The 21,018-nt window shown below is 42.3% G+C and overlaps 1 protein-coding gene across 2 annotated transcripts in view; it reads right to left on the bottom strand.

Moving 5' to 3' along the window:
- The window catches only part of opcml (opioid binding protein/cell adhesion molecule-like), a 288,782-nt gene that overhangs the window by 83,326 nt on the left and 184,438 nt on the right, over positions 1–21,018 (bottom strand). The gene's annotated exons all lie outside the window — the stretch shown is intronic.

Raw genomic sequence — 21,018 nt, 5'->3', positions numbered from 1 at the left:
AACATATATCGGTAAAACTACTAGACAGTTAAAACAGAGAATGAGTGAACATAAGAGCTCTATTCGAAGAAATGACCGTTGCGATTCATTTCAATGATCTTAACCCATTTAGGCCTGACGTCGAAATAAATAAAAAAGTCTTCTGAAAGAATATATATTCAAAGATTTGTGCCGCATTTTCATGATTTAAAAAAAATAGCAGACCTACAAACGTGCCACCGAGTGGCACGCTATGAGCTTGTAGATCAGTTATTTTTCAATAGCTAAAGCATAACATAATGCTAACACCAAAAGGGGTTCCCGTCCTTCTCTAGAACGTTTGCTGCTCTGCTGTAAATTTAAACCAGGTGTGCGGAAGTCATCTCTCGAATAGGCTACGTAAACAAGAATTGCACAGATATTGATAAGTAATTGAAATATGCAATATGAAATTGTAAAAATTAAAACAATGTGTCCCATTGCAATAGAAAATTATGTAATTATTGTGACAAGCCTGCATTAACCCTGGCATCCCTATTGAGTGGGAAACAATATGTATTTTCTTTTGGGGTGCGCAATCTCACCCATCCTCTTCACAGCCTCTTTTGAGGTCATCCTGATTGGAGCGAGGACAATGGTCAGAGGAGTGCGCAATAGTGCAGGCCTACGATTGCCACCACTTCGCTGCTTCATGGATGATGTCACAAGCCTACTGCAAACAGCTGCATGTACAGCACGGCTCCTCAAGAGGTTTGAAGAGTTGCTGTCCTGGGCCAGGATGAGGATAAAATCCAGTAAGTCTCGCAGCCTCTCAATCCGCAAGGGTAGGCAAATGGACTCAGTCTCTTTTCAAGTGGCAGGAGAGAGAATTCCCGTGCTTGCAGAACAACCACTCAGAAGCTTGGGCAGAGAATACACAGCTGATCTCACAGACAAGCACATGGCAGCTGCAGTCACAGACCAACTGAAAGAGGGTTTGAAAAGGATCGACCACAGCTACCTTCCTGGCAAGTTCAAAGTCTGGTGCTATCAACACACACTCTACCAGCGTGTGATGTGGCCACTAAAGATGTGCGAGATAACAACAACAACAGTCACAAAGCTGGATGCCAAGGCCAACAACTACATCCGAAAGTGGCTTGGACTCCCAAGATGCCTCTCTGATGCTGCACTGTTTGGAACAAATGCACTACAGCTACCACTGAAGAACATCACAACGGGTTACAGGCTGGAGAAGTCCAGGCTAGTGCTGGAACTCAGACAGTCTAGTGACCACCTGGTCAGAAATGCTGGTGCTAAGATCCGGACAGGCAGAGCATGGAAGGCAGAGGAGTGTGTGGACGATGCAATCTCCAGATTGAAACACCAAGGGCTCGTCGGAAGAACACAGCAGGGAAGGCGTGGCCTCGGCTGGGGAGAGTCACAGAAGCTGTGGTCAAAAGCAACCTTGAAAGAAAGGAAAGATCTGGTGGTCACAGAGGTGACAAGGATGGAGGAAGACATGTTCTTTGCCAAGTCCATTGGCCAATGTCAGCAAGGCCAGTGGACAAAGTGGGAGGGATTCCTACCACGGTCAGTAAAATGGTGTGACCTGTGGAGGATGCCTCAGGCAAGACTACGTTTTCTGATCAGAGCCACGTATGACACCCTTCCTACTCCAACAAACCTGGCACGGTGGTACGGCTCTGAGGACAACTGTGGCCTCTGTGAAACAGGCAAGGGAAGCCTCCGCCACATCCTGTGTGGCTGCCAGACAGCCTTGGCCCAGGGTCGTTACAGGTGGCGTCATGACCAGGTATTAAGGAAGCTGGCGGAACACACAGAGAACATGAGAGTCCTGGCCAATGAGAAGTCAACATCCCAACAGAGGCAACTGGTTCAGTTCGTAACAGAGGGACAACCCAAGAGAAACTGCCCTAAAGCAGGCAGAACAGCGGTCCTGACTCCAGGCAAAGACTGGTCAATGAGAGCAGACCTTGACAAACAGCTACGCTTCCCCTTTGACATCACCATCACCACACTGAGACCCGACATCGTCCTGTGGTCATCAACCGAGAAGCGAGTCCTGTTAGTCGAGTTGACAGTCCCTTGGGAGCAGAACATTCAGGAAGCCTACGAGAGGAAAAAGGCCCGGTATGCAGATCTAGTGGCAGAATGCCAAGAGAAAGACTGGAGACCAACAACCTATCCAGTGGAAGTCGGATGCCGCGGCTATGCCGGCCTCTCAACAAACCGCTTCTTGAGGGATATCGGCTTCACGGCAGCAAAGGCCAAGAAGGTCCTAAAGGATCTCTCGGAGGAAGCGGAAAAGGGAAATTTCTGGCTCTGGCTGAGAAGAAAAGACAGGAGTTTGGGGAACCGAGATGCCACACAGTGAAAAACCTGATTATCATAATCCAGCTGCAGGGAGCGGCGGGGAGACGTCCCTGACCGCTGCCCCACCATCCTGAGATGTTCTGGTGTTTAATGGGGTGAAACATCAGTGAAGGATGGCTCCCAGCTGATGACCCTGCAGCTGGTATTTAGGCACTGGCTGAAGTGGGCCTGACGGAAGCGGCCCGTGAGGTTCCAACAGCAACCTACGCTTCCAAACCATCAGGTATGCGGTCAGGTGAAAGCCTGGCTCAGGGAGGAGGACACCCCTGCCATGCAGAGTCTAGGGTCACTACCTGTGAGCAAGGGGCAAGGCCAGGATGGCTCTCATCTGAAACCCTACAGCTGGCGCTTAGGCACCGTCGGAGGTGCGTCAGGCAGAAATGCCCTGCAGGTACCAACAACTGCCTGTCATGTAAATTTATAGCAGTTCTACTGTACACGCTCCCAACGCTCACTGTGAGCTTGGAGATGGTCATGATTCATGTCTTGTTGCAACAAAAAAAAGCCAACCAACGAAGTTTTAGAACAAATAGGTCAACCTGTCTTACTCTCAATAGATTTTAAACCTGAAGCCCTGTCTGAGATTGGTTTCTGAAAGTGGTTTCTAGAAGATGACATAGCTAACATGATATTCACTGCTTGAAGCTATATATACTGTAGAGCAAGATAGAGTAATCAAGACCACCACACAAATAAAATAAAAAATCTTACACTAACCACATGGCCAACAACCCTTATTATGCATGGCCACTGTCCATTTTACCACAATCCACTAGATTGGAGACGCTTGAATTTATTTCAGCATCTATTCTAAAAGTGACCGCAAACCAATCAAAGCTGAAATTACAGGTCTTTCTCTGTGGAGAGGACTAATGCGGCCAGGACAATCGTGAAATAAATTAGTCCCTACCTGGTAAAAATATTACATTTGTATAGTTTGCTTTCTAAGAGGTTTGGTGGATTCAAATATGTGCAGGAAATGTACAGTACACTATGCAGAACAGCTACAGTACAAGAACAAAACATACAATAAATATTTACACCCCCATTTACCTTACTATTTTAAACCCAGCTTCAACACATTAGCCATGTGCATGTTGCTAAAACACCTATATTAATTTATTCACAGTTAGAATTTGCTAAGATCACGTCATAGGATTTCTCAGAACATATTTTGGGCAAGTGGCGCTGTGAACAATGAACATTCAGAGAGCCACAATGAACTTTAAAATGTCCAACAGTACTTAACACACTGGTCATGAAAGCCCTAAGCCTATGTCTTTGTACCCAAGCTTTGTTTAAATCCACAGCACAGAGAGTCTCCCACACAGATGAAGGGCTCCAGCAATAACTTCAGCCTCAAGGGTCACATGGCTAGACAGTACCCAGTTTCAGCCAGGGCATGTTCTACACCAGTGGTTCCCAAACATGGGTCATACATATCCCTCTCGCCCTATTTTTTCCGTTTCCTAATTATAATTTTGATTTCAACAGATTTTCTTTAAATAGGCCTACAATAAAAAAATAAAAGGATTCCAAAATGTATTTGTTGGAAGAAATTCCATATAATTTAAAACAAAATAAGGGGGAGGCGTCATAAGGTGGCATATAGACAGTTAATGCATGCATACTTTTAAAGAATTTGTGAAAATAGCAGATCTACAAGCTCGCAATAGTCTGATTAGTATCAGTGTTACGGACCACGGTCCTTTTGATTATTTGTTATTTGTTTAAGTATAATTATTATTTACGGTGGCTATTAAATTAGGATAATAATTATAAGTTTGGTATTTGTTATAATGTTTTATGGCATGTAACAAGTTGTATTTCTTTTGCTACAGTACTCAAGTGAATTGACAGACATGGCTCTGAGTGACAGGTCCCTGATTGGACCTGCCCCCTCTGTTCCTTATTGGTTCTTCCTGACAACACCAGTTTCCTGATGGCTGGGCACTCTTCCTGTCTCTGTATAAAGTCTCAGTTGAACTCTTGCTCTGGACTCGGGGACGACAGCATTCAGCAGCAGAGAATCGATCCCTCTTGTCCTCTCTTGTGCCTGCCTTTTGATTTAGTTTGTTATTGTCTCCACCAGGCCGAAGGCATGTGGGGAGACTATGTTTTGCACTCCGTCCGTCCGTGTGTCCGTCCGTGTGTCCGTCCGTCCGTCCGTGTGTCCGTGAGCAGCTAATCTCGGCCACCGTTAACCCGGTCGATGCCACATTTTGCACACACACTCCCTGGATGCCAACGATGAACCTCTGCCTCAAACTTTCCAGAACGGCCTGTTATAGCGCCACCAGGAGGCCGCTTTGTGCAAAACAAGTTTTTGCACAGTACACCTACAGATTTTGTCCAAACATCACGCAAATTGGTACACAGTCTCTCTAGAGCCATTCAACGAAACCGGTCTTTCAGATTTCTCAGACTCCATCCTGATTGGTTAAGATTGGCTTCCAAAGTTCACAGGAGTGCTCAGTTTCAAACAAAATGCTGCAAATCATGAACACATCGCGTGATTTCCGTGAAATTGTGCACCCACATTCCCACTAGGCCGAGGACGAAATGCCACATGAACAATTTCAACTCAGCCTCAAGGTGGCGCTATAACTGACCAAAAAGTGTTTTTACCTCTAACTGCACGGATCTGTGGATAACTTTGTATGCCAACTCCCTAGAGGCCAAGGAAAAACCTTTGCCTGGAATTTTTCACATCTGCTCTTTATAGCGCCACCAGGAGGCCGACATATGTAAAACACATTTTCTATTATTACTCCTTCAGATTTTATCCAAATTTCACGCAAATCGGTATACACTATCTCCATAGTCATGCGATCAACACGGAGCGCCACCATTTCCCATCTTCCATCCTGATTGGCTAAGATTGGCTTCCAAAGCTCACACGATTCGTCCATTTCGAAAAAAGGCCACAAATCACAAACACAGTGTGCAATTTCCGTTCAATTATACACGCACATTTTCACTAGGCCGAGGACGACATGCCACAATCTTTTCCTCAAAATCAGCCTCACGGTGGCGCTATAACAGGCCAATTCCTGTTTTTAGCTATAACTGCATCGATCTGTATACAACTTATGTATGCACACATGGAAAAACATTGTACCTGCATCCCTCCAACACGAACCTCCAGCCCAAATCTTCCTCAACAGCCTGTTATAGCGCCACCATGAGGCCACAACCTGACCTGCCATGGTGGAGACCTGTGCTGATTGGCACTTTGTCTAGTTGTTTCTGGTTCATTGCCGTAAGTTATGATTTGTTTTGTTTAGTCCAGTTTTCGTTTGAAGTAATCTTTAATTTACCTATGAGTCTGTAAAACCAACTATTTATCCTTGTTTAAGAAGCCCGGTTCCTACCTCCACCATGTAGGGGTGCCAGGTCTTTTCTTTTGTTAACTTATTGTAATTTTGGTTAGTTAGGGTAGTTAGGGATTTAGAATTGTAATTTTGTTTAACATTCTGTTAGGGCCTTTAGGTAGGGGTAAACTTTTGATTTCCAGTTAGATTCGTTTTGTTAGATAGCACCAGCACCTTGAACCCAAAATGTGAGAAGTTGTGAACCAAAAAATGTAAACTCTCTGCTATTGAAAGAAAAGAGCAGCTACAAATAAATTGAAGTTCTTTTCACCCTGTCTCCTCTCAAATTGTGTCATGTCCCTTCACCCTAGACGAAGGTCCATAACAATCAGGCTGAAGCGTGAGAAGCAGTCTGGAGTATGGTCAGCTATAACAGAACACTCGCCTCAAAACAACAGTAAACTTGATCTGAAACGGTCTCTACCTGGTATTCCTAAACCAAACCTCAGTAAAACTATGCATAAGCCTAGACTAATTTCTAACCTTATCCTCAGTAAAACAAATACAAGAACCCCACCTCCGAGCGGTCAGCGTGCGGTCGGCGGAAAACAATTAGGGCGAGGGTGTTTTAAGGCGAGCATTCTGGTTACCCCATGGTCTGGACTCTGGAGCCAGGCCAAGCTCGCAACGCTCTGTGAACTCTCTGTGAACTTTTTTCACTAGTTTGGGTCCCGGGAAACATTTCTGGATCTCAAGCCTGTTGTACACAGGCCTAGCTAGCATTAAAAGGTGGCCTATAAACAAAATGTTCTGCACACAGATTTTCAACTTCAAATAGACTTCAAAGACTACTTGTTACACGGCATTGCAGATATGTGGTTGGTGTGCTAAAAGCAATCATCTAACAGTGCATCTCAGCACATCACATTGTTGATGAGTTTAAGTGAGGATTTCAGACACTTTTTTTCGTCTATCTTATTTTGGATTTGTATACTGAGAAACAAAGAACATTCATGATAGCACTGAATAGAGTCAGTGAATGGACAGATATTTTTTAACCTGTGCATTAAGTCAGTAAGAAGAAGATTATCTGAGTACTCAAAACACAAATCTCTATATATATATATATATATATATATATATATATCTATATAACAATTAAGGCGGGAAGTGTATTTCGAAGTGTTGAGTTTTTAATGAGTGAACTTTAATTGTGACCGCAGATCGCATTTACTATGAAAACGTCCATTTCCCGTCAGTCACTCATTATCCCCATACTGTAGATGGTCTCGTGACATCATCAGGGATGGTGATCCCAGCTGTCGCAATTTAGCCCATATTTAGAGATCCCTGATGTCATCAATATTGACCGGCAACTCTACATCGGACCTCAAACCCTTAGATCTCCATATATGGATATACTGTATGTCAGAACTCATCCTGACTACTACAGACCATGGCCTGAGATCAGTCAGGTCAGACATTGTGCGCCTGTGTGTAAAAAAAAAAGACGCAGATCATAATAATAATAATCTTTATTGTCCCGAAGGATATTTGTCTTCACAATCTGTTCAACAGTTCAACACCCACATCAAAAACAACACAGAGCACATAGCACCAAGACAAAACAAAAAACAAAAAACAAAACATGAGTTCCCCACTGTGTACAGAATCATCCAGATCATTATTTTTTACTTTACTCTAGTGTAGTATATGTGTTCGGGATATGAATTGAGAATATGGAATTATAGCTAAAATGTGCTGGCTGTGGCTTATCTAAGATTGTTGTTCCTGCATTAGAAGCAGAAGAAAAGGAAAAACAATTTCCCCCGACTGAACAAGGCTAAAAAGTACTCCGTTATCGATGGGAGACACGGATTGTTCTTAAGGGTTGGGTGAGCAACAAACACAGACACCTCACTACTACTGATGGCTCTGTACACACCGGATTAAACCTATAATATAGGTACAGTATAGTGGACTGGATGCGTATATACTGTAGTATTGTTAATTTGCAGTAGATCCATTCTAATGTGCCCTTGTGTCTTGTGTAACATATACATCTCCATTAAAGTGTTTGCTGTGACAGGGCATTGGTAGGCCTACAGCCAAATTGTACTGAGGTCTGCTCTTACAGAGTGCTTTCATGCGAGATATTTAGTACTCCGTTTTGACAGGGTTTTCTCCAACTAAGGGACCTTGCTGACAAGATGGCACATCAAGGTCTTCAACCTCTATATCATAATCCAGACAGTTTTCAAAGAGGGTACATTTCTGAGTATTTGGGGACTGTCCAACAATGGGCGACACTGTCAAAAACTATTCTCCCATAACATGGGAGAATAATAGAACATGTCGTGTCACAATTTTCTCAATTACACCACATGGCAAAGGGCTTTTTGCAGTCTGCCTTCTATACGAGTGGTTTTCAACCAGTGGTGCGGGGACCACCAGTGGTCCTTGAGGGGTTTCCAGGTGGTCTCGAGCTAAATGATGTAGAGTTGGTAAACAAATGGACCCTTCAAGATCTTTAACTCTTGAGAGTGTAAAATGAAACCAAATGGACCCTTAAGGATCCATTTGGTTTCATTGTACGCTCTCAAGAGTTAGATTATTGGTAAACATCTGAATTACTTAATTTACAAGACTAGAGCGGTGCCCATGGCGCCTCAGAAGTACCTGTTGGGCACTGGCCTACTTGGAACGATCCAAGTTGGAAATGCATGCCCCACCCAGATATTATGCGTTGGAGCCTCTACAGCGGTGCCCGTTGGGCACTGGCCTACTTGGAACTATATGCAAGTTGGAAATGAATGCCCCACCCAGATATTATGTCTGTGTCCCTTTTATGCCCATATATGGAGTTTTTTGTCAGGCATGCCCAAATATGGAGTATATGCAGACGTCAGAATGATGTCAGAACAGGCTATAGCTCCATATATGGACCCTGGGCAGGGCCCTGTTGACAACGGGCAGTGCACAACCTGCGGTGGTGTGGCACGAGCGTGTCCAATTTGAAGCCTGTGGCTGTATTTATAGATAGATGGATGTCTACACTATAGAGAATGTTTTTTTATTTTGATTCCTCCTATGGTACCATATGAAAATCTTATCCAACAACAACGAAATATTTGTAGTTTTGAGTCTGAGACACCAAAACTCATCAAATGGTGTTTTGTGGCTCAAGTGCTGAATAATGGGCCTGTTCTAAACACTTTAATATGGTGAAACGTTTAAGACTGAATAGCGGCCTACATGTCTAAAAATCTACTCTAAAAAGTTATATTTACACAAGGAAAAGTAGATCCAGGTCATATTGTTCACATTCTCAATATTTCATTTTATTTTCTGTGCTAAAAAAATATCTTTGTTCAAGGAACGTCAGTTAGCCTACAGTTTGAGGAAATCCTCAAGGACTAGGTTAAATTAGATCGTTTATAGCACTCAGTTATCATGCATGTCCTCATGCATATGTATGAAATATGAATAAATGTAACTGCGAGTTTGTTCTCAATGTAGGGTCTAAATACATAGTTAGATGCTTAGTAATTATAGCTCAGTTTGAGACTTATGTTCTGCCAAGTATTTAGGGTAACGTATTCCAGATGTGTTCTTGCAAAACACATTAAACAATAATACTGCGTATACTTCCAGGTTTTAAATCAAAATTTGCATAATCATCTGCGTGTGCTCCGGTCCTATTATGTTTGCAGCTGTCCTTCATGAAACGCCTGTTTATTTTTTAACTTTGCTTCATACAATAATCATATATGAGAGGTGATGTTCAAATAACAATGTAGCTAACCCCTTCAAAGAAATCTCCCCAGAAATCTCCCCAGTGATATGCAATATGGAAGAGGATTGCTAAGTACAATAACAAGTAAGACGCGTGAAGCGAACGAAGCTGTTGTGACAGTCTGACACACACACACACACACACACACACTCTGTCGTTCCAATTTCAGTTCCTATTGGTTCTCTGTATCGTTCCAATTTCTTCTCTGTGTCGTTCCAATTTCAGTTCGTAAGCCCTCTGGTGGCAGGCGGGTGGTGTTACAGTGTGACACACACACACACACACACACACACACACACACACACACACACACACACACACACACACACACACACACACACACACACACACACACACACACACACACACACACACACACACACACACACACACACGTTCGCAATCACTTCTTCGCAATCACTTCGTTCACAATCACTGTGATCGCAATAAAGTACAGCACATGTGCATTGATCCTTTTTTTTCTTCATAAACACGTGATGTATATGGAAAACACAATTCACAATTAATATAGCTCAAATAACTGTTTTAGGTTGTCTCTGTTCAAACGAGAGACTTAAAGGTATATTCAGTGATTTCACTTAATTCAAATATCACTTATTTTTTTGTTTTGTTGTGATAATCCTCCCTACTATAGAGTGTGCTGGCCATATAAGGAGTTCCTCCCTGTCCCCAGTTAACCCCTGGGGGTCAAAAAACCTTAGGTTTCGTTTTTGACTCTCTATCCTGATTGGACGAAAGGCTGGGTCCCACAGCAAAAAACGAAACCTAAGGTTTTTTGAGTGAAATCACTGAATATACCTTTAACTTCTGCTCTGACCAACGCCTATAGTTGGGACAGCTGCAGGAGAAATTAACAGGGACCCTAAAGATCTGACCTATTGATAGCAAGCACCTACTGTTCTTCCTGGTGACCATACCTTATTAGGCTTATTTGGACATGCATGGACCACTTTAGACAATTTGAGACAGTGGGGGTTTGGGAACCACCTTTTGCCATGTCCCTTTGATCTCTTTGTTCTGACCTGTATAAGACTCCACTGGAGTGTCTGTAACTGTGTGTTAGTCCCAGGAGCCGCGAGGCTGCCTGTTGGAGCTCCATGGCTGTGATCTGCTGTCTTTGTACTCTCTGCAATAAAATGGACTTGGAAACTTTCATTGGCCTGTCCGTCGTCAGTTCTCTTTCTTCTCTTAAGTCGGTAGGAAATATACGTCACACGTCTACCCTTTTTGATTAGCCTTTGTACATCACGCATACGGTAGTCTGGTATCTTCCACTCAAGTACTTCTCTGCAAATAAATAGTTGCCAAGCACTGGGAAAATGTGGGCAGATCGACCACATTGTATGTTGTACACAGGCTGTTTCAAATATCAATAGTGTTCTCTGAGGACAGGTACAGTATTTGAAAGCTCTTTGATCTCATACAAATGTGGGTACAATGATTTCCACAATATATTGCAGTTCTTTACAATGATAATACAATGCCTTCAATTACAGTAGTCTAGTCATATCCTGCTGATCCAAACAACAATTGTGCTATGCTTCCTCACAGATGTGTGATTCAAGCTAATAATAGCTTGAATTTATATAGCCACTTTCATAAACCCAAGGACAATGTTTCATGAACAACCAACAAACAAACAACTATTCACCATTAGCATGAGAGACAGGTGTCTTTTCTTAAAAGAGTCCCATGTTGGATCATGGCGAATCTCCATTGGGAGAGTGTTCCACGTACAGGGTGGGGGCTGCCACAGTGAAGGCCCTGGCCCCCAAGGTTCGCTTGCTTGTTTTGCGGACAGAGAGGAGGTCCAAGTCTGTGGACCACAGGTTCCGTGACAGACTAGGTTTGTAAAGGAGACCTGAGACATACTTTGGAGCCAGGGCGTTTTGACATTAGGTGAGAAGAACTTTAGAGTCTCATATTTCATATGATATAGTACTTCCTGTCACCCTGACATTAATATTTTTGAGTGGTGCAACCACTCCTACATCCAGCAATGTCCGTGTACCTAGGTATGTGTACCTGTATGTATAAGTGAGCACGAGTATGTTACTTATTTATACCAGTAGGGGGCACCAGAGTACAGAGAAGAAATTGGAACGATACAGAGAAGAAATTGGAACGATACAGAGAAGAAATTGGAACGATACAAATTGGAACGATACAGAGAACCAATAGACGGGAGTTGCACCACTCGGTTCACACTGGTGTGATTTTTTATACTGTAATAGACTAAAATACCCTGCATCAAGAAACGCAAAGCAAAATAATGAATGAAACTCTTTTTTCCTGAACCATTATAACCATTATAACAATATAATTTGGCACAATTGCTTAATTCCACGACAGGAGATATTTTGCGATGTTGTTACCTCACCTAGTTTGGGTGAAAAAAAGGCTGCATATATTATGTATGGCTTGATATGGGAAATTAAGAATTGGACAATATTGGGAAATTGGATATTGCAAAAAAGCCAATATCGGACATCCCTATACTTTATGTACATTTATATGCCAAAGTTGAAGACAGTGTTGTCAAGTCAATTCTATTCTATTCATACAGCATCACATTTCTCTCACGAGCAAGAAGTTGGCAATGACAACAAGGAAAACACAAGCTGAACCTGGCTCTAGGTGGGCAGCCATCTGCCTTGACCGGTTGGGTTTTAGAGAGAGGGGGGGGGGGGTGGAGCGTGAATGAATGAGTGAGAGAGTGAGAGAGAGCGAGCGACAGAGATAGCCTATCTATAATAGCATTCCGCAGCCATAATCCATGTAATAATGCTATAGTCCATTGTATAATGATCATTATGCTTCACTGGGTGAACTGTCAGCACGTTTGAAAATTTCAATTTATAAAGACTCTGGGCTGATTTGCATATCTTTAACATTAGCTGGAGAGCACAATGGAACATTTGGCCATCCTTTTACAACAATAAAATACACCCTGAACTCTCTCTCTTTTTCCGAGTCCCACCACATTTGGTGAAAAAAGATTCATGTTTTCTCCGTGCCTAGCCTTCCACTCAATGGACTACAATGGATGAATGTCTTAACGTGTGTTGTTCTGTATGATGCACACAGTCAAAGGAGAGAGCTAGGTGAGAAAGCAGATCTATTACAATGTTCAGGGTCTCCATGTGAAGCATAAGTACATCTGAATGCAAATTAAAGACTTAAGAGTAAAAAAGGGTATAATCTGAATACAGTCATTTTGGTTGCTTGTAAGAAAGCCATCACGTGGAAGTGGCTATACTACAGGTCTCACTACCAACAACAAAAAAACCAAACGCCATATACCGTGAATGCAATGAACCCCAAATTGGAATGGAATCCGAATCACATATTGAGGGGCCTCATACAGCCGAGGGCACCTCCATAACCGCTTTCACTTCTGCCCACAAATGTGAAGGAACCAAATATGTCTCCCCCCTTTTCTGCTCCGTCCATTGGATCCCATTGCCTGCAGCATCAGGTACATAAACAGGTCTACAAGGCAGCCAAAGACATGGCACCCCCATACCTGCAAAACTTGATTGAACCTTCCAACCTCTCCCGCACACTTAGATCAGCTAACACAGGGAAACTGTCTGAACCATCCCTAAAGCATATGGGACAACGCTCCACACATCAAAGACCTTTCTCCCTCTTGGCTACCGAATTGTGGAACAAACTATAGCCAGTAAACGAAAAGGGTCTTTCAGATTTTTTCACCCATCAATTTAGCAAAAATAATTATATATATATAAAAAAAATATATATATAAATACATTAACAGTGCCGGAGATTAGCTGGTAACAGACGGACACACACACACACACACACACACACACACACACACACACACACACACACACACACACACACACACACACACACACACACACACACACACACACACACACACACACACACACACACACACACACACACACACACACAGGGTGCAAAACATGCCTTCGGCCTGGTGGAGACAACAAAGTCTATTTATTTCTGCAGCTTTTGAATGTACACATACGTTAGTGTGACACCTGTCTCTCATGCTAATGGTGAATAGTTGTTTGTTTGTTTGTTGGTTGTTCATGAAACATTGTCCTTGGGTTTATGAAAGTGGCTATATAAATTCAAGCTATTATTAGCTTGAATCACACATCTGTGAGGAAGCATAGCACAATTGTTGTTTGGATCAGCAGGATATGACTAGACTACTGTAATTGAAGGCATTGTATTATCATTGTAAAGAACTGCAATATATTGTGGAAATCATTGTACCCACATTTGTATGAGATCAAAGAGCTTTCAAATACTGTACCTGTCCTCAGAGAACACTATTGATATTTGAAACAGCCTGTGTACAACATACAATGTGGTCGATCTGCCCACATTTTCCCAGTGCTTGGCAACTATTTATTTGCAGAGAAGTACTTGAGTGGAAGATACCAGACTACCGTATGCGTGATGTACAAAGGCTAATCAAAAAGGGTAGACGTGTTTATGAAGAAAAAAAAGGATCAATGCACATGTCATGTGCTGTACTTTATTGCGATCAAAGTGATTGTGAACGAAGTGATTGCGAAGAAGTGATTGCGAACGAAGTGATTAGAAGCCGGCCTAGCGTGTGTGTGTGTGTGTGTGTGTGTGTGTGTGTGTGTGTGTCACTAAAAATGCCGGGACAACGCTCCACACGTCCCAAACTCTTCTCCCTTCTGGCTCCAAATCTGTGGAATGCACTTCCCATTGCAGTCAGAACTGCAGCATCACTCCCAATCTTCCGCCGTAGTCTGAAAACCCACCTTTTCAGACTCCATCATGGCCCATAGCACTTACCCTACCCCCTTAAATAGTATTTCTGTAGACTTAGATAGCATTTGATACAGACTTATAGCATGTTATGTAGACAGCACTATAATTGCATTGTATATAGTAATAGCACGCCATAGTACATATGTATAGCATAGTAGTATATATGTATAGTTTATATGTATAGTTTCATTATATAGACATTCCACTCTTACTTTCTTAGCTTACGCATGTTTCATGATAAATGCTTTTATGTGATGTATTCCCATGCTTTTTGTTCTTGCTTATTGTAAATCGCTCTGGATTAAGAGCGTCTGCTAAATGCCTAAATTGTAAATTGTGTGTGTGTGTGTGTGTGTGTGTGTGTGTGTGTGTGTGTGTGTGTGTGTGTGTGTGAGAGAGACAGTATTTTAAGCGTTCCAGTGGGTCTGTCTGTCTTGTTAACTAAAGGTAAAAATAAGAATAGCCTGGCTGTCACTGGGGGCAATATAACCCAAAATAGAACCGAAAATACGGCAAATAAAGGTGATATACTCGATCTTTGGCCGTCATGAGAGCATGCATGACGTCCCAGCTATCTGTCGGCAGGCCCATCTTGGACTGCATTTCTGGCTGCGCCACTGAACTGCACAAATCTGTGTAAAACTTTGTATGCAGACTCCCTAGAGGCAAAGGAAAAACCTTTCTCATGTATTTTCTTTTTTCTCTTTTTAGAGCCACCAGGACACATATTTTTATATTACTCCTTCAGATTTTATCAAAATTTCACGCTAATCGTCGGTACACAAGATCTCTATGGTCATGTGATCAAGACGGGTCTGTTTGATTTCTCATATTCCATCCTGATTGGCTAAGATTGGATTCCAAAGTTTTCAGGAGTGGACCGTTTTGTACAAAATTGCTCAAATCATGAATGCAGCATCCTATTGCGGTGAAACTGTGCATGCATATTCCCACTAACCTGAGGAAGAAATGCCACTTGACCTTTTTCAAAAAAATGCTCCTTTCCTGGTAGAGACATGCGCCCTGAGGGGCACTTTTTCTAGTTGGTGTAATGTGGCAAAAGGGTCTCAGCATGTTCTTGTTAACACATGCACACTAAAATTAACAATATAATATAAAACAATATAATATAATAAATTGTAATATTTGTCAAATCATGTTAAATCTCTTTTAATAACCTTCTTTTAGGGAAATTGCCAAAGCCACAGTAAAGGGTCCTTCTAGTTGTGACACTTGGATGCACTATTGAACTTAAGAATTACCATAAACTATTCATAATTATCCAGGCAGCATACATGTATTCAAGAGCAAGGTCATCAGAACTGGATAAAGTGTATACCAAACGGCTGTTACTATGGCCTGTCTGTGACAGAGCAGCCTCTGTCAGAGTAACTTAATATGATGTTCTACAACACACATTCATTGTATTTGTGATGTTCAACAATATACATTTATAGTATTTAGGTAGATTCTCAGTCCCACAGAAGGTGCACATTCTGCTGTGACATATCGGTATGTGAAAATACTTATCTATGCAGATGCAGTTATTGGGGGTAGCTGCCTTGATTGCCTGAAGAGTGACTAATTCTCGTGCCAGTTGCCGTGCGCTATATCTTATAGGTCCAGTGCTGGACTGCTGGTTGATGTATTTGTATCACGTTTTCTTTGCTCCCGATCCGATTCCGATCATTAGATTTTTGAGCATCTGCCGATACCGATTTTTCCCGATCCGATATTTATAATTTATAGAACACGTTTATGCCATATCACAATAGTACAATATCCAAAATCACAGACAATTTCCAGTCTAATATCATGATATGGATATAATATTGACAATAGGGATGTCCTGATAAAAAAATGTGGCTCCCGATCCGATTCTGATCATTTGAAAATGACGTGATCGGCCCCGATTTCCGATCACCCGATGTGATTGGGACAACCCTACTATTAGTATTTATTATAGAGCGCCAAAGTCCTGATGCAATCACTCATCCCATGGTTCACTCGCTGAAGAGAGCTCTGATTGATTGCATTATGGGGAGCAGCATGGGTGTATTGCTAATGCATTGTGATTTGCTGACTGCTTAGCCAGGGGTGGAGTCAGAGTCTATATACAGTAAAGGGGAAATGCTTCCATGGAGAGAGGTTTGAGTTGCTTTTCTTTTGGTTGTCCAGCCGTTTCCTATTATGTTATCCAGGCCTGGAACACATTAAAACTAAAACATTTTCACCTGCAAGTCTGTCTCCTGGTCCATTATGTCATTCTCACTGACAAACAGCCAATACAATCCCACTTGGTAACACTATGACCTGTCACAATTCATAATAGCGAGTAGATAAGTAATGGGCTGGCTCCAACCTCATGTCAAGGATTCCTCATCAGAGCTACACAATTCACGGCCACAGTCAAAATCTTCCTCACACAACACGCACACGCTCACATGCCACCACATTTCACACAACACCCCGGCAAGGTTTGTGATCTATCACCCCGCTCCCAATGTCTCCATATTGTACAGTAAGCATACATTGCCTTATTATGCAACATCACTTTAGGCACCTCCCCCTTCTTTAAATTCTCCCCCCCTCTCCACAATTAAACAGATTGGACTGATTCAGTACAGTATGGTACAGTACGGAACGGTACAGGACAGTACAGTGCGGTACAGTATGGTATGGTACAGTACAGTATGATACAGTACGGCAAAGTACAGTACAGTTCTACAGTACAGTACGGTACGGCACGGCACAGTACGGTACTGTAAAACACATCATAGTACAGTACAGTACAGTACAGTACAGTACAGTACAGTACAGTACAGTACAGTACAGTACAGTACAGTACAGTACAGTACAGTACAGTACAGTACAGTACAGTACAGTCACACACACACACACCCATTGACCACTGCAGCAGCAATCTTTCTATACAGTATCAATACGATAGTGGATGCCAGACAGCACTGAGTGCACAGCCTGACCATGTTCTGCAAATAGAATGCACTTAAATTGGTCTGAAGTGCATTTAACTGGTTTCCAAAGCATGTCAGTTTCCAAAGCATGTCAAAACGTTATTCCCCCCCCCCCCCCACATTGAATAGACAATTGCCACAGATATTCAGGCCATTTTATTTGTGTAATTTGTGTATGTTATGCTAGTAAGTACACTTACTTCCTTCAGTCTCAAACTCATAAATCCTGTGCCCTCCTGCATATGGTGGTGTATAATGTATTCTTGGTGTTTAATGTATTCTTAATGGCAATGGCACCTCTGTGATACTTTCATGAAGGAAGCCAAACTATACTTGTATGTACCTGTACACAAGTACAACCTTGAACGCTGAACCTTAAGCTTTGATAATTTACCCATGCACAAGATATAGAGCATTGACACTGCATGGTGGGGAGTAGTGTGCACAATTACTGGAGTGAGTTTATCTAATAATATGAATTAATTGTCTCCACCAGGCCGAAGGCATGTGGGGAGAGTATGTTTTGCACTCCGTCCGTCCGTGTGTCCGTCCGTCCGTGTGTCCGTGTGTCCGTGTGTCCGTGAACAGCTAATCTCGGCCACCGTTAACCCGGTCGATGCCACATTTTGCACACACACTCCCTGGATGCCAACGATGAACCTCTGCCCCAAACTTTCCAGAACGGCCTGTTATAGCGCCACCAGGAGGCCGCTTTGTGCAAAACAAGTTTTTGCACAGTACACCTACAGATTTTGTCCAAACATCACGCAAATTGGTACACAGTCTCTCTAGAGCCATTCAACCAAACCGGTCTTTCAGATTTCTCACACTCCATCCTGATTGGTTAAGATTGGCTTCCAAAGTTCACAGGAGTGCTGTACAAATCGCCACAACTCCTCAACGCAGCGTCCGATTGCGATGAAACTGTGCACGCATATTCCCACTAGGCTGAGGAAGAAATCCTGGTGGAGACCTGTGCCCAGAAGGGCACTTTTTCTAGTTAAATCTGTGTAACTCACTTCAATGTTTAGGATACTATATATGCTCTAAATAACCAGCATGCGCAGTCAGGCACTCTTTTTGCTATATGCAGATTTGTATTGTTTATATTTTTAATTGTTATTTGTATTTGTGTATTGTGTCCAATAATTCATTAATTCCTGTTATTTTTTGTATATTTGTATGTGCCTTTTATTGGGTTTGTTACTTTTGACTCAAATGTGACTTGAAAAATGTATACCGAAACTTTGATTAAAAAATATATATATAATCCTGCCGAGTCTACTGAATGCATAATTTTCCTATCTAACTGATTTATTGGAAATGAATTAATGTTTTGTGTACTCGTCATCATCAAGTGTCATGTCATGGCACTTGATAACTACCAATGCATTGGGCCAGAATTTAAGTTTAGCAAACATCAGTATTTAAAGAGGATGATTTCTGAGCTTGTGCATTTAGATATTTCCAGGGAATGCTTTACCAGCAAACACGTTCCTCAGTCCAGTCCCACACAATCACACATCTCACAGAGATTCCCCAGGTGTGACTCAGTGACTGGGGCTTCCTTTGAGTCAAACGAATGCATCTTCCATTGTGCACCTGGCTTGGCCCGGCGCTCCAGCAAACACAATTGGCTGTGTTTGTGGGTGAGAAGCCGGGAGAGGAGGGTGATCTCTGTCTCTGCCTGTTCAGCGGGGATACTGTGTTCCTCCGCAAGAGTGACTCCTCGCTTTCAGGTGATAAGAAGTGGCTAGACACTGGATGATCATGTTTGTCTACACCCTCCCTCGTTACCGACTGTAGCCCTTGGTAGTAGTGACACACAAGCGTGGTGCAAATCGGGAATTGGTATAATGATGACTAGTTGAAGAAGAAAAATAAACAACATAATGATCTGCAAATCGACATACACATACAAACATACACAACATACATACATATGCTACCAATGCCATACTATAAATAATTACTCATCTGGCATTCCTTTGCATCTTGCACAATTCTGTATCGCAGGACTTTTCACACTGAACCACTTTTCAGCCCTAGCTATTATATATTCTATCACGTCCATTACTTATTTACAGCATCTCATCCTACAGTGAATCATCTGCTGTACAGTACACGTGTGGTCTACTGTCACTACTCTTGGACATAAATATTGAATGTGTGTGTGTGTGTGTGTGTGTGTGTGTGTGCGTGCGTGCGTGCGTGCGTGCGTGCGTGCGTGTGTGCGTGTCCACTATATTCAAGACAGATATCTGTGCATTTTTGTCAGCTGAAAGGTTAGGTGTCCGTGATTAGTACTAAACCACCTAATAGCATAACCATTCAGATCTCATTTACTGCCAGAAATCTGCTGAGGTCACATCATGGTCTATTGCTCGACTGTTTACACTGAAAAGGGGGAACGTTACAGTAATTCAATTGCCCTCCCAATCCAACGTCATTATTCTATCAGGATTAAGATAGTAAACAACAGTGACAGTGGCATCAATTTGTGTTCATTGGATTTCTCACAGTCACTATACAAACTAATCTCAAAATGATTTGTTCTTCTTTAAAATGTTATTTCCTCCATGGCAGCTTTGGACAAGGTTCACAAAATCATTTTTTTAAATTCAAAAGCACTTTAATGCTTTAATGGTAAGAAAAGATAAACAAATATATATTGGGGTCCCAGAGATAGAAATGCCATTAAATAGGGGACCGTAGCGTAAGTCAGGTCAAACCGGGGGCCCTTGAAATGAAAATGAAAACTCTTATGGGGGTCCTTGGCATATATTTTCAAATGGGGGTCCGCAGGCTAATGAGTATCATTTTGGGGGACCTTGACATGAAAACGTTTGGGAACCACTGCCCTAGGGCAGGTACCCTCACAAAAAACATGAAGTACTCCTGGTCTCTATACGGTATGTGCCTGATGGAGGGGAAAGGAACAGGTTGGAATAACGTGTTCCTTCCACGCCATACGTCCTACCGGGGAATGTCCCCCCTTCCAGGTGATAAGAAGCGGCCTGCTCTCTCCTCATGCATGAAGAAAGTATGAGCTCAGTTCCGGGCTCTCCCCGGGTTGGCAGAGAGAGAGAGTAGCGCCCAGGATTACAGCTTAGACAATTGGCAACGGGTGAAAAAAGGGTTACAAATTGGTGGGATAAAAAATGTAAAGAAAGAAAAAACCCACTAAACCACAACAAAAAACACTATTACTACCAGCACAACTAATAATAGGACCAACAAGTCACTGCAGCATCAGCCTTTAATTACACAGGTCTTTGGTTACATTGATAATAAGGCAACACCACCTCTACACAGCAACATCCTAAGTGTTATTTTAACTCTGAAAGGGTCAGTGTTTTATACTTATACAGTTAAATTAACACTCACAATTTTTCTGTGTCCAATATTCCACCAATGGAAAAGCAACTCTGGTTAGAACTGGATCGATGAAATAACAATTGTCACGCTCTTGTTATTCCTCTAATTCAGCTGGAATACAATCACAGTGAGTGTTACACACTGTTACTCCGAGTGCAAGGTGAATGAGGCTGCGAATAGAATAGAATGGGGAAAAGATGGCCAAAGGAGGTGGTGCTATAACATCAAAGTATTGGTCAATGAACTTTTCAAGGCTATATCACACTTTAGCCTATCCACTGCTGCCACCCTGCTACATTCACTGTGAAACAAAATCACTCAAATCAAGTCATCAACATCACTCCAAAAGGGGAAATGAAAACAGCAAAACATC

This window comes from Protomyctophum parallelum, assembly GCF_964188405.1.
Source record: "Protomyctophum parallelum genome assembly, chromosome: 1".
Taxonomy (NCBI): domain Eukaryota; kingdom Metazoa; phylum Chordata; class Actinopteri; order Myctophiformes; family Myctophidae; genus Protomyctophum; species Protomyctophum parallelum.
This window is presented reverse-complemented; position numbering and strand designations above follow the sequence as displayed.